The 14,070-nt window shown below is 44.3% G+C and overlaps 1 protein-coding gene across 6 annotated transcripts in view; it reads left to right on the top strand.

Moving 5' to 3' along the window:
- The window catches only part of LDLRAD4 (low density lipoprotein receptor class A domain containing 4), a 298,763-nt gene that overhangs the window by 258,899 nt on the left and 25,794 nt on the right, over window positions 1-14,070 (top strand). The window lies entirely within an intron of this gene.

The raw sequence follows: 14,070 nt of genomic DNA, 5'->3' as shown, positions 1-14,070 counted from the left end.
TGGCTGTCCTGCCAGCTCGCTGAAAGGAAAGCTTTCCAGGGGGTCAGGGCTTTCAAGCTGCTGTATCTTCCGACTGGGCTGGTGTGGGGAAGGAAAGAGACCCGGGGAAAGAGGCAGCACTACAGCTTTTAAGGGTATGACCTTAAAGGAAGAGGAGTTGGAAAAGCCAAAGATAAAGACAGCCCAGAACATCCTTAGGGCTGCCAAGCCTAAAATTAGACGCAGGCTAGGCTTTGTTTTCCTTGCAGGCTCACATGCCACATGCGTCTTCCCCCAGTTGGCCTACTCCGTGAGGACGGCGAGTGCTGACGCCAAGGAGCACTTGACTCCCTGGGAATAGGTTTCTTGTGACTTTGTGTAGTCCCCATCATCCCACAGTGGGAGCAGGTGGGCGACACGGCAGAGCTGCTGTCACGTGCAGGCACACGTGGTGACAGCAGCTATCCTGGGACTGCTGCTGCCGGCAGCCAAAGCGGTGCTGACTCCAGGGAGGGTCAAAATTATTATTGGTGACCACATGAGGTATTAAGTGCAGCGTTGACGTTAGGAGTCCATGCACAGGACACAGCTCACCTAAGTGTCACTGAGGTGGTGGTTTAAAGAGTGGGCAGTGGATTGGGAACTGGCAGCAGAGGGATGCTGGATACATCCCACATGTGTTATAACCCTTCCCTTAAAGGCTGTCACATACATTTTGGCAGGGCACCTCTGAACAGTTATGCCCAAAAGCTCTACTTCTGCCAGATGGAAAAAAACCCCAACAAATTGTTTGGGCAGAGCTTGGCTATTCAGGGTGAACCAGAACAACATGTAAAGCTTACACTTGGGGCTGTACCAAAGATGTTGGTGCATTAAAAGGGAGCAGTGTGACTGTATAGTCACTACTGTTTGAAATGGTGTATCTCTTAAGAAGACATACTGTTAAACCAGACTTACTCTGTGAGCTCTAAAACAGGCTATCTTAATTTGATTCGGAATTCACTTAGCACTGTTGTGTTCACATTATGCAGCAGAAAAGCCTGTTAAGATATGTGCTTGCCAGGGAGTCCTGCAACTGAGCAAGAGCCTTTCTGATCCCTTTGCCAGGTTGTTACCAACTCTGCATGCAATTTGGGCAGTTTTGGAGTGTACAAGTATAGGTAAATCAGACTGCAGCAGTACTTTTGGCATCTCTGCTAGCTGCTGTACAAGGGACTGATCAGCCCAGGACATTTCAAGAATGCAGATTTTCTTTTTTAGTTTGCTTCTGCCTGCCTGTCCTGTTTTGTCCAGCTGCTTAGGAAAAAGCAGCGGTTTTCCAGCTGCCTTCTTTATCCCTTTTGACTGAGCTGGAATTCCAGCCAAGCAGTACCTACATTACAAGAGGGGAGAGGCCCTGAGTATAATGCTGCACTAAGGGTTTTACACTCGTCTCCTCGCTTGCTGCGTAGCCAGGTTAAGTCCTAGCCATTTCCCCAAATCCCTGTGAGTTTTTCTTCAAAATGAAGTGATTAACTCCTGCTGTAAACTTCCCCTTGTCTAGGGCATCCAGGCCTTGCGCTGAGCTTGACAGCATTCAAGATCCCTGCCCACATAGACTATTAGGATCTGCTTATCCTTCGTTTCCACTGCCTGGTGAAATATTAGATAACGGGGAAAGAGCTTATCTTACATGCGTCTGAACTGACAAATATGGCAGCCTTTCAGTAAAAAGGCTAATGCAGACGAGGCCTTTTTCCTGGCTGGAATAAGAATGAGGCCAGCGCTTGTCTTCTGCCGCTGACAACGGTCAGATGCATGCGGCATGATTTCCATAGCATCCAGACAGTCGGAGCACCTAATATCTACCTGTCTAGTCAATACATCAGCTTTGCTGGAGCGGGGAGCTGAAGTTTGTCATTGAGGCAGGTTTCTAATGCAGCACGAATGGATCTTTCAGCTGTACTCCAGGGTAAACATTGTAAGCCGTGCAAATTTATTTACCGGCGCTGACAAATAACTGTGTCAGTCACTTTTGTTTTCTCCCCGAAATAAGATATGCTTTATAAATGTCCTTATGGATTTAATTTTTGCAGCTTCGTGCATGGGGGAGGGGGACTTCTTGCTGTTTGAACAGATTAATATTAGTGTTTGTTTCCCTATGTGTTTCTGCACATTAAAAATTGGACTGTGTTTGGAATCAATAATCTTAAAGGTCTTTTCCAGCCTAAATGATTCTATGATACAAATAACCTTCAGATGGACCCATTTCAGGATTTAACAGTTTGGTGGTAACAGCTGGGAAACACTCTCCTGATAACAATGTTGAGGGGAGTTTGGCTTAACAGCACAGCTGAGAAACTTTGCTTTGCTGTGCCAGGGCTACCTGGAGGGGCAAGAGGCGCAGGAAGGAAGAGGCTGCTTTGCACACAGGGTGCTGAGCAAGGCCTGCTACTCATTTCAGAAGTTTCTTGGCTCATCTGAGGCATAGGGCTGTGCTTTAAATTTAACACTTCCATTTTGAGAAAGAATACTCACTGTTACAATGTGGCATATTTCTGCATTGCATTCATACAGATATTTTGGGAAATTGTTTTCCCAGCTGTAAATTCTAAACCGTACATTCGCTGTTGAATTCTAAGCCACCAGCTAAACCCCAAAGTGTCTGACAGCCCAAAAAGCTGGGGATCTAGTGGGAGAAACTGCTGTCCTTTTTAGAAAAGAGGGAATAGACGTTTATGGGTGGCTTTCTGAAGTATGGTGAAACACAAGTGTGCTCTGCATGGACGAACTGGAAAGAGTTGTTAGTTGGGCAAGCCAGACACACCTAGACAGCATCCTGAGCTGCTGCCAATCCACACGAGGGGTTTGGATCTCTTCCAGTCTTTGTTCCTGAAAATAAATTGTTCAAGATGGGAAACCCTGAGGATTGCATTGACCAGTGAGCCATGCCTCTGGGTGTGAGCTTTAAGGGAGAAAACTCAGGTTTCAGATTTGGGCTGGAGGCTCACCGAGAAAAAGCTGCAATCAAACTTTAGCCTGCATTTCATTTGTTTGCAAGAGGTGGTCTACAATTTTTTTTGCGTGCGTGTTCTTCCTTATAAATGGGATTTATTTTGGCCTCAGAAATTTGAGAGAGGGCTTTGATCTGATTATTTTGTTTAGCTATTAACTTGTTTTGTATCCACAATTTATATAAAGAGATCATCTCTGTATCCATTCCAAAAGAGTAAAGAAATTAGTTAACATTTATAAACCATGCAGAATATGTAAGACAATGGGTATATGCTAACTATTATGTTATTTATTTAGTGCTTTGATAGCCATGTTGCAAAACAAATGAGGAGGTGGGGATGTCTTTTGGAACAGAATATGCTGCAGCGCCCGCCTTGATCTGCATTAGACATCTGCACTGTGAAGTACAAGCAATGCTCAAAGACGCACTGAGAAAACAAACAGGTTACAGAACTGTCGTGTTAGAAATGACAAAATGTGTAGGCAATGCAGAACCTAAAACTGCTTCAGTTTCAGGCAGGATGTTAAAGTATTAACTGAAGAAACAGCGGAATCTAGCAGAAAAGATAAAATACGAACATTTTGGAAACTGGGACTCAGTTCTTTAGGTTACAAAAATTCACTGTGCTAAAAAAAAAGAGCAAATTTATTTTGTTTTTTAGCAGAAGACCAGACACTCAAAATTATGTGATTTAACACTGGGAACCACAACTCTTACCTCTAATACTGGGAACCAAAACTCTTAACTCAAAGACTCTTAAACCCTCCCTTCCCCCCCACCCCCTCCCATTCCCCAAACCTCAAAAGCAAAAACACAAAAAACCCAAACCCCAAAGCCAAACAGAAAAACCACCTTCCTGAAAATTTTTAGAGGTGTTCAGGTTTAAGTTGGCTTTTGGTAAGGCACTTACAATGAACAAAAAGTCGTAGACTGAGCTTTCAGAGCAAGAAATATGAGAGGAAATAAGGAAAAAATTACCAGAGTCTTTTTAAATTCAAAATGTCTAAGCTGTTTCTGCCCAAAAAAGGATAGATTGAAGCTGAGAGCCAGTTTGGGTTGTATACAGATTCATGCTTCTTATATGCACAACTATGGATTGAGCAATTCCCTTCTTCCTGCGTTAGGTGTGTAAACCAGAGACCAGATGCATTAACAGCAACGTATTTGGTGTGTCTAAAAAAAATCCAGGATAAACCCTGGAAAGGGTGTGCCTTTTCTAATTCACTTAGCAAAACCGTGCTAATATGATGACATGCAGCTTTCAAGGCAGGAAATACGGCAGGTAAGGTATTGGCAGCACCTCAGCCTCACCATCCTGAGTGTCAGACAGCAATTTAGACTTTATCCATGACTTTATCCAAGACTCATGAGCCATCAATGATCTCTCCCAGGAGACCCTTTTGAGTACCCACCACAGCCAGGGGATTGGATCCCTGAGGGCAGAAGTGCCTGGGAAGCTCTTGCTGCAAGGTGTAAACTTTATAAGGGAAGCAACTGCAAGTTTGTGCTGCACTTGGTTGAGACTAGAGAAAGCAGGAATGGCGTGGGATGTACGGGGTGTAAATACTGCCCTGCCTGAGGGCAGGGGCTGTGTGGCCAGGCCTGTGCCACATGTGTGGTCCTCGTGGTGTGGTGTGCCCAGGCATGGTGCACAGAGGAGAGGGCGCACAGACGCAGCCAGGTGTTGGTGAAGTCTGTGGGGGAGGCTGGGATGCCGAGTGCAGGTGGCCAGCACATGCCTCCAGTGTCAGACACATCCCAGACCCCGCGTGCTCGCTGGGTATGCGCCGTGCTGGCAAGCTGCACGCTCTCACGAGTCATTTGTCTGGGACTTATGAATGGCAAAAAGCCTGGTCTGAGCTGCTATGCAGATCAGGATGCCGGCATCCTGAAATCCCGGACAAATCCCCTTAGCGCTTTTGGTAAATCTGCAACTGGGATTTAACGTTGTGACAGCACATCCTAAGTATGGTAAAAATAGCCTGTCTCCCAGCAGTGCAAACCTGACTCGCACCTCTCAGTTAATGGGTGAGCAGTCAAGGCTGTTTCTGGAGTCGCTGCACGAACGCGTGAAGCGGCGCCGGTGGCAGGGGATCACAGAGCAGCGCTGTAAAACGCTTGCCTGGCTCAGGCCGATTCTCTGCAGCTTTGACTTAAAACTCAGCGGATCAGAAGTGTGGCAGAGACCCCTGATCCCAGAGTGGAAAGGATGATGGAGAGATCTCTCTGCCCTTTGCTTCTCCAGAAGGCTTTGTCTGCCCTGGGTTTGCCTGGAGGCAGGCTGGAAGGTGTGCTGTGTGGACAGCATCCCCTCCCCTCCTAGGCTGGGCACAAAGCTTAGCCCTCTCCCTGAAGGCTGCATAAAAACTTGGATTCATCTGCTTTTAACCCTTTACCTTAATCCTAATGAAAAAACACATTTTATATTAAAAATTAGGGCTGCACCAAATGTGAAGCATCCATCATTTTGCTCCCCCAATGGGGTAACATGGAGAAGTGAGAGGGAGAGGATGTGTTTTTCCTGCTCTGAATGCACTCACAGGAGATCACGGTTTATCTGTGACCCTGAAAACAAGTATCTTACTCTCAAAACTTCCTCTCCAACAAGTCAGTTTGCCCAGAAAGCCTTGCCCCACCCAAATGGGGTGTAGTGTTATCTCTTTAGTGGGCTGCACAAAAATGCTATCGGTGAGTCAGTACAATGTCGGATGTGCAGTTGTACAGAGTGGGAATACAGGATGAAGTAGTTTGCAATGCAGCCTCCCATCCAAAAATACCAGCCAACCAACTGTAAGATGCATTAGCTATCATTTCCCAGTGCATCTGGTAAGATTTCAAGCAAATTTTGGGTTTTTTTGCTGTCACACACAGGAAAATACCATTGCGGTCCCTTGGGACCAGCCTTTTGCTAACTGGGAAAAGGCACCTGTTCACTTACCACTGGGCAGATTTTGAAACTGCATCTTTGTGATTTTGATGCTCACATGTCATCTTCAAAAGCGGCTTGGCAGCCCAAATGACAAATGGCACTGGCAGTGGACAGCGTGTGAAGGCTGAGGTGAGTGAGGCTGTGCTCTGTGGAAGTGCTGTGTAGGTGCTGCTGTGGTACCAAGAGAGAGAAGAGAGGACAGGCAGGAAGAGCTGAAAGGACTTGCCTTAGGTCACTAACAGGTCTGTGACAGAGTTAAGGGGAGAAACTCAGTCTCAGTCTGATCTCACAGACAGAAGGTTATGCATCTCCCTAAGCATCTATGCCATACTTTGTATGCAGTCTTGTATATTCTGCATACAGGGTCATTTTTCCTTTCTTGATACCTCAAGTCCTCCTATGAGACACTTGAAGTTTAATTGTATCTTACCTGATCCAATATTATGTTAGGGCTACAGGGAACAAATGGGTGGAGCAGCAGTGTTAGAAAACACCTCTCAACCATCACTGAGACGCCAGCTCTGTCCTGGATTCTGTTCAGAGACATCCATCCCTCCGACTGCCTGGGCTCAGTAACGTCACAGTAGAGTGGGACTCTGCTACTCTACTAGAGCTAGCACTGCATGGCTGCTGGTTTTGCTCCTGGCTCTTAGCTTCCATCCTGAAATGACAGTGTAGTTTAAACTGCCTAAAAATACAGAAGTTAGCTTGCCCTTACACAGGGTACTCATGGTAAACGGTCAAGCTGCCTTGCTGTCACGTGTAGTGTCTCAGAAGTGGCTTGAGTTTGAAGATAACATTAATTCTGTTGAAAACGAGAATTCTGTCATTGCCTTGGGTGGGATTGGTCTCATTTTATGTAAAATACATGCAGATTTCAGCTTTGTATCGAGTTGCTAGGGTGCTGTCCATCAAGCAATGTTTGGAAATCATTTTTAGAAGCGATGCCAGTTTTGACATGCTGTTTTAATATTTTTCTGGCTGCAATAGGGCAAGACATAGAAATCTTATGTTGTCATCACACAGAGCTGCAAAACGTTCTTTTTATCTTTTTTTTTTTTTTGCTTTCTCTCTCTTGCACTCTGTCATATGGAAACCAGATCAAGATTATAAAACTATTGCCCACAAACTGTGATCTTTCTTCTCTTTTGTGGTGAGAGATGACAAGTCAGTGATGGCTTGGTGCTGTTGGTACTAGCTGTTCATGCCGCACTCATTTGTATGTATCGGGAAGTGCCGAACTTGGCGTTCTTCTCAGTTGGCACACAGGCTGGTGAAACGTCAGATTTTTAATTGTGATAAAGTTCACGAAAGAAAAAATTATGGCAGATGTTTCCTTTTGTCAGAGTGAACTGAATCATTAAAATGTGATATGATGTACTATGAACAAGTCAATGTAAACACCATCCCTTCTGAACATGTCAGAAGACTGAAGAACTTAGACCATTCATGGTAATGTTAAAAACCATGTGGTCTGAATGCTGTATTACCAAGTTTTTCTCTTTAAATGCAGAGCACGAATCTTATGAATTTTTATTGCCTTTCTACAAAATGAAAAGATAACATATTCTGCTGTGGTAAAAATATCCTGGTAGCTTCTGCAGTGTGGTTGTCGTTTCGCTGGTGGTTTACTCAGAGGTCTGCTTTTCACAAGTAGCAGTGAGGTATCCCATTCCCATTGAGTGCTGAGCTTGCTCGCTTAATTTCCTCTTTTCTAGAAGATGTATTTTTGGGAAGTCTTACTCCTTTTCCAGTCTGAAGGAAGTGACAGAAACGCTGCTGCTTGCTGAGGAATGCCTGTGATGATGCGTTAAAACTGGCTCCCGATAAGTGGTTATGGAAAAACTGCAGGAAGCATCTGACAACTGACATTCTCTGTGGACTTCTCCTATTTCCTCCTCACATCTCTGCTTGAAGATTATTGTCCACACACTCACTTAGGCCATTAGTCAGAAAAGACGTGCATTACAAACTTCCTGATACTTCCCCATGACCTGAGCACTTCTTATCTGCAGTTGTTCTCATTCTTGCTGGCCTGAGAGATCCTGACTAGATTCTGATTCTTGTTCCCAGTGTTGTCCTTTCTCAAGATTTTGCCTTGAGTTAAATTATTTTCTTAATGCTTCAGATGCTGGAATCAAGCATGAATGAATACCTTAATTTTGACATAAAGGTCAAGGACACTCTGGAAAGATAAGATCTGGGTGGATCCCACAGGGATGTTTTCTGTCACTCTTCTGATTTCTGATTTGAAGGAGCCTGACTTTACTGTTTTGGAACGCTGTGGATTGGGAATAGATTCCTGTGCTATATCATAAAGAGAGTATAAACAAGAGCAAATCCAAATCATTTTGTCCACCAAAAATCTCAATCCTCACCTCTTCTGAGGGTGCGCTGCAAATGAGGTGACTGTGTTTTGCAGATACATGTAAATACTTGTACACAATGTGATCAATTACATTGATTTATTGGGGAAAAGTTGTGTTTCTGTGCATGGACATACACAAATTGTATGCCAGCCATGTATTTTATTTTAAGTGGGCTTGCAGAAGCCAGAAGTAATGAATTTAGCAATCTGATAACAGTTGTTAATGGCAGAGCCTCTGTAGCTCTTGCACCACCATGGCAATTCGTGGAAATGCAGTGTGCTTTTCTAAACTGGCATAAGTTTTTACACCTCTGTTGCACCATAGGAGCTTAATCCATCGTGAAACCTCGTTAGAAGCTGCACCATTGTATCCTGAGGCAGATGTGAAATCTGTGTGAGTCACCGATCTGCCATCAAGCTGAAGGAAACTGAGCCTGTGGTTCTTAAGAAAGAAGGCCCCATTTGGGATGCATTTACGGAGCTCCTTTTGTATAAATCATTAGTGCTATAAACTATCCATTATTGTTAGGAGAAGAAATTTAACAATGCAAATAAAACAAAATACTGTGGCAGAGCAATTTTATGCTTGATTGTAATGTTTAATGGCATGTTCTCATAAAGAGATTTTTCCCATCCTTCAGACCTATCGTGTCTGTGACTCACTTGATTTCCGATGGTTTGAACATCCCTCATTTTATTCCTAGAGTTGTTTTCTCTAGAGCAATTTCTGTAAACGTGCTGCAGCATGGGGTTATCCAGGGTTAATTTCCCTTATGATTACACATCCAGACAGCATGTATGTAAATGCTTCAAGACAAATGATAAGAAAACTGCAGGATGAAAGAAAACAAATTCCTTTGTTTTGCATGTAGATTCATTTACCAGTATTGAAGTCTTTCCTTTGCTCACTTTTAAATGTTAACACTAGCTTATAATGGCATTGTAGTTCTTTAAAAGCATTATTTTTATGTCACCCCGACCTCAAATTTTGCATTCTGTTATTTCCTTTGTTCCCCATATGTCTTCAGATACTTTTTTCAGGTTCTCTCTTCATCCTTTACTTTCAGGTGCAAGACAGCACCATCAGTGAAGGAGAGCTTTGTATCTCTAAACCAGCTGATTATATTCATGTCAGAAATAAAATACAGCTCTTCACATTCTACTTGTATTTTTAGTACTGTATTGTAATCCTGGTTCTGCTTTCCCTTCTTATCTCTGTTCTGTCTTGCCCTGAGATTATATTTTTTTTTAGACCAGGGTTGCTGGGTTTCCTTGTGATGTTTCTGCACTGTCCAGCTTTTTGAAGTCTTTGCATACACCTTAGTCAGAAAGTACTAAAATATTTGATAGTCTGTTAACCTGCAGTTGAGTACCCCTTGTTTTCTTTTCCTGGCTGCCAGGGAGTTTGCTGGCAATTGAGATTTATGGAGCGAATAATCCACCTGGCAGGAGACTCTCTGTAACTGAAGTATGTTCTTTAGTGAAAGAATGAACGTTCTTTGTGTATCTAAAATACCACTAATAACTTATTTAGCAACCTATACTTCTACAACAGGGCTTTCAGTTTTGTGTTGGAGGTGGATTTTTGCATATGCTTAATTCTAGCATCCATGCTAATTCTGTCCCTCATTTAACTTTCATCCATTCCTATGGCAGGATAATGCATGATGTGATCTCTCAGCTTTTTAATGTGGTGCTTAGTGCATTTCTTCTAGCTCCTGTTTGAACAGAAAAAAAATATTAATAATGAGGGATGATTCTTTCCTGTACTCGCTGGGAATTGCCTGGAAACCACAGGGAGCTTAGGCAGGGTAGTCATGCTGCAACCAGAGACTCCACAGAATCCAGTTCCAGGTACTAACTGCAAGTACTGCTGGGAGAGCTCTAAATAATAACAGAATTTTAAAACCCCAAACAAACAATATCCTTTCTTGTCTTTTCTCTTACTTAAATAGCTCATTTTTACACTTAGTCGATTTGAGCTCAAAATGTGACAAAAGCTGTGGAATGTGATCAAAACTAAGGGTGGAATGAGGTGCAATATTTTCAGCACAGCTGATTTTGTTCACTAATTTTTGACAGAACTAAATGGAGGATTGAAGCAGCCAATGACTAAAACACATGGAAGCCACTGTATCACAATATTCACCCTAATGGTGGGAAATTTTGGTTCTCAGACACCCGGTGGCTTTGTCCCCTTGGAGATGTTTTCCTGGTCTGAATGGTCCGGGTTGATTATCTTCCTCATATTTACAGCTGCCTTTCCCTGCCCAGAGCTTCTCATTCCTCAAGCATCAGCACCAGGAAATTCTGTACCTGTTTTGCAGCAGTGGCAGGGGAGCATCCAAGTTAGCAGCAGTGTGATCTGCAGGGTAAGCAGGGCCAGGGCGTTATGCTCACTGTACCATTTAACCCTGCTGGAACAGACGACTGTAAATTGCCTATGTCGAGCCAACATGTGAGGACTAATAGAACTGCAGTGGGGATAATTCATAAGTAGATTTTCTCACTCGCCAGTGTAAACAGAGCCAGTGCTAGTCAGGTCTGAAACGGTGATTACTTTTAAATCAGCATGTTATAATTCAGTGTCCCTGACTGAACCCTCCTTCCAGCAGAGGAAAACAAACCACTGCATGCGTGGCCAGCACAGGGATCACTCAGGCTGTGCAACTAACTATGCATGTGAAGGACTGCCTGAATTTCCTAATCCTTCTTATTACTGCAGAGTAAAGAACAGCTTTAACAGGGAGTTAATTTAGAGTCCTTAAATACTGTCTTCTTCCCTCCACCAACTTTACTTCTTTTGGGCTGTGTTGCTAATCTCTCCACAGTGCTCCCATCTGCTTGTTCCCTGCACCTAATCACATTAAACACAACATAATACATCTGGATACATGCTACTGGCAAATCGGTTACTGGAGTTCACTGCCTATGAGAAAAGCACTTTTTCTTTCCCTCGGTCGGTGCTGTTCCTCCGTCTTTTTCTGACAAAATCTAGATTTAATCAGAAAGGTGAACATTTCCCCCAGGTGGAGGCAGTTTGAGAGGTGGGGGCATGGGGCATTCAGTGGGTGCATCTGCAGTTGCTTGAAGCCTTGAAGTCGCTTGGCAGTGCAGGGAGGGGGAAGCGCCTCTACACACACACCCACTGTCCAGGCTCCCCAAGGGGCTGGCTGCAGGCAGGAGGAAACACCCCCTTATTGTCCACTTTGAAGACTGCGGGTTTTCTCTTATTCTTCAAAGTATCACAACTGGACAAGAACCTGCCCACGGTCATTAATGTCTTTAGAGGATCAGAGAAAAAAAGGGAGAAGTAGCAGAAATGCAAAAGTCATATTGAGAAAACAGTATCTGTGCAGTTTTGGTCACCAAAGCATGACTGTTTCTTTACACTTGAGATTAACATCTTTACTAGCAGTAAAATAAAAAATTCAGGTTTTGTTCTTGTGGGTTCCAAAATGAGTCTTTAGTTTTCTCAGTAATGATCTGAGGAGACAGATCAGTGAACATGTCCTTCATAAAATTTCACCTGTTACCAAGCTGAACTAGCCCTTGGTTTTATCATTAATATGCTAGACTTGTAATGGCCTGTGGAGAAGCATTATGACTCTGTGCCAGAACCTGCTTAAGGAACTTCTACCCTGACGCCAGAGCAGCCGTCCTGCTCAGAGGTCATGGTGGAACCTGCTACTTGGAATTTTAGCAGGAAGCTGCTCCCCCATTCTTGTTGACAGAGAAGCTTATATGGGCTCTCTGGCACAGGGCTTGATTCACATTAAAAAGTTTGTGATAAATTCTTAATAAACAGGTGATGAGCCAAATATTGTTCTGAGGACGTTCTTGAGGATGCTTATCACAGAAGTCTGTAACCATTTTGCAGTCATTGTGCCTGCACTTGTACAATAATAGTTGGTGGGTATTGGGCAAGAGAGTGAGTAAAGTGTGTTAGTTACCAGTCTGTGTGCTGAATCCCCCATCTTGCCAAAGCAATTATTTTATGTCATGGGTTAATGCTCGTCAGAAACTGAAGACTCTAAACATCTACAGTTCAATTGTATGAGTAAAGGACAAGCATTAGTGCCAATATATTAATTTGGTTTGTTTTCTGCTTTCTTTGTAGTCTTTAAACTGCACTCATCTGAAACCAGCTTCTCATTTTAAACATGAGGTTGGGGAATGATGTATGTAGGTCAGTCTTTGGTCAGAAACTTTATCTTACAACGTCCTTGAAAACAAAGAGTTTGCAACAGGAAGGTAATTGGCCTCAGCAGCAGCTCTGTACACATTGAGTGGGTATGCTCACACAACAGCCATGCTCAGAAGTCTGATCTATTGAATTAATTGTCTTCAAAGTAGTTTAAGGACAATCAGATTGTAATTTTGAAGGCGCTTCACATCTGCTATCTGTACTGAATTACTTATCTCTGCTGGTAACAGTGCCGTACTTGGTTAATACTCCACTTGTACAAAAGCATTCTATTGACACATAATTTAAACTCATTCTGCTCTTCTAGGAACTCTCAAAGGATATTTATTTACAGTCCACAATCACTGTCCCCCAGCTTGACTGTTGTGTTTGGATTGAGGCCTTAGACCTTCAGTATCAAGCTAAACGTCAACAACAGTTTAATAAATCCAGACAGTAGGGATAGCCTGTAACCAGGAGAGGGGCCCTGCTGTGTGCTGTGGATATATATAGCAGGATATGTCTCCCTAATATTTTTAAGCCCCTGGCTCTTCATAGTGCTAGCTAGGTGACTGCAAGCAGGCCCACTCCTCTCTGCCTCTTTCCCCTCTTGGCTTTTGCTCTTTGACTTTGAGTTAGGGCATCTTTATATTTGAGGCTGGTGCCTGGGATTTACAAACATGAGAGGCATGGGCAACACTGGGTCTGCCTCTATGGTCTGCCAGCATGTCCTGGGGGCCTGTGCTGTTTGTGGGGGAGAGCAGTGCTGCTCTGAGCTGAGCTGAGCTGAGCTGAGCTATCCACAGCCTGCTGGAGAGGGGCTTGGAGCCTCCCCAGTGCTGCAGCCATCTCCTCTGCTCTCAGGAGCTCCAAGGCCCTGGCCAAGTGTGGCCCAGAGGGTCAGCTCACTTTTCTTGACACTGGTCTCATTCAGTGTTTTGGGGATGCCACCATAATCCAGAGAAGTAACTAGGAATGGGAGGAGTCTTGGCCATGATGCTGACGCCAGGATGGAAGGAATATTCTGGGAATTGAGGGACACGGTGCTGACAGTGCTTCCTAACATGTCAGAGACACTGTGGGACTGTGCTGCTCCTTTGCACAGTGGCAGCAGGGACAGCCCTGAGTCCCTGCTGCCGGCCTCCATCGTGGTGCTGAGTGCGAGTACAGGTGGGGAGCGGGACGAGGAACCCACCTGGCAGCGTTCCTCAGCCAGAAGGGAGCCAGAAAGGTTGAGGCAGACATAGGGGATTGGGGGGCCAGAGAGGTTGAGGGATGGGCACAGGGCTTCAGGGACAGGCACAGGGGTTCAGTGGCAGGCAGAGGACTTTAGGGGCAGGCACAAGGGTTCACTGGCAGGCACAGGGCTTCAGAGGAAGGCAGCACTCACTGCTGGAGCTGGGAGTTCTGCCAAAGAAACACACATGCGGCTGAAGCCCGGTGTTCTTCTTTCCCCTCTTTCTTTAGATTTTTTTTTTTTTTAACTTGAGGTTACAGGCATCGTTCCTTCTGATGGTTATGGTTTTATGGTATAGCGCCGGGCTGCGACTCCCTAGTATTTTACGCACACGCGGAGACACACACGACTGCCCGTGAAACTTGGGATAAGGAAG

Source organism: Zonotrichia leucophrys, chromosome 2 (assembly GCF_028769735.1).
Source record: "Zonotrichia leucophrys gambelii isolate GWCS_2022_RI chromosome 2, RI_Zleu_2.0, whole genome shotgun sequence".
Classification (NCBI taxonomy): Eukaryota; Metazoa; Chordata; class Aves; order Passeriformes; family Passerellidae; genus Zonotrichia; species Zonotrichia leucophrys.
Note: the sequence above shows the minus strand (reverse complement) of the source record. Positions and strands in the feature narration are given on the sequence as shown.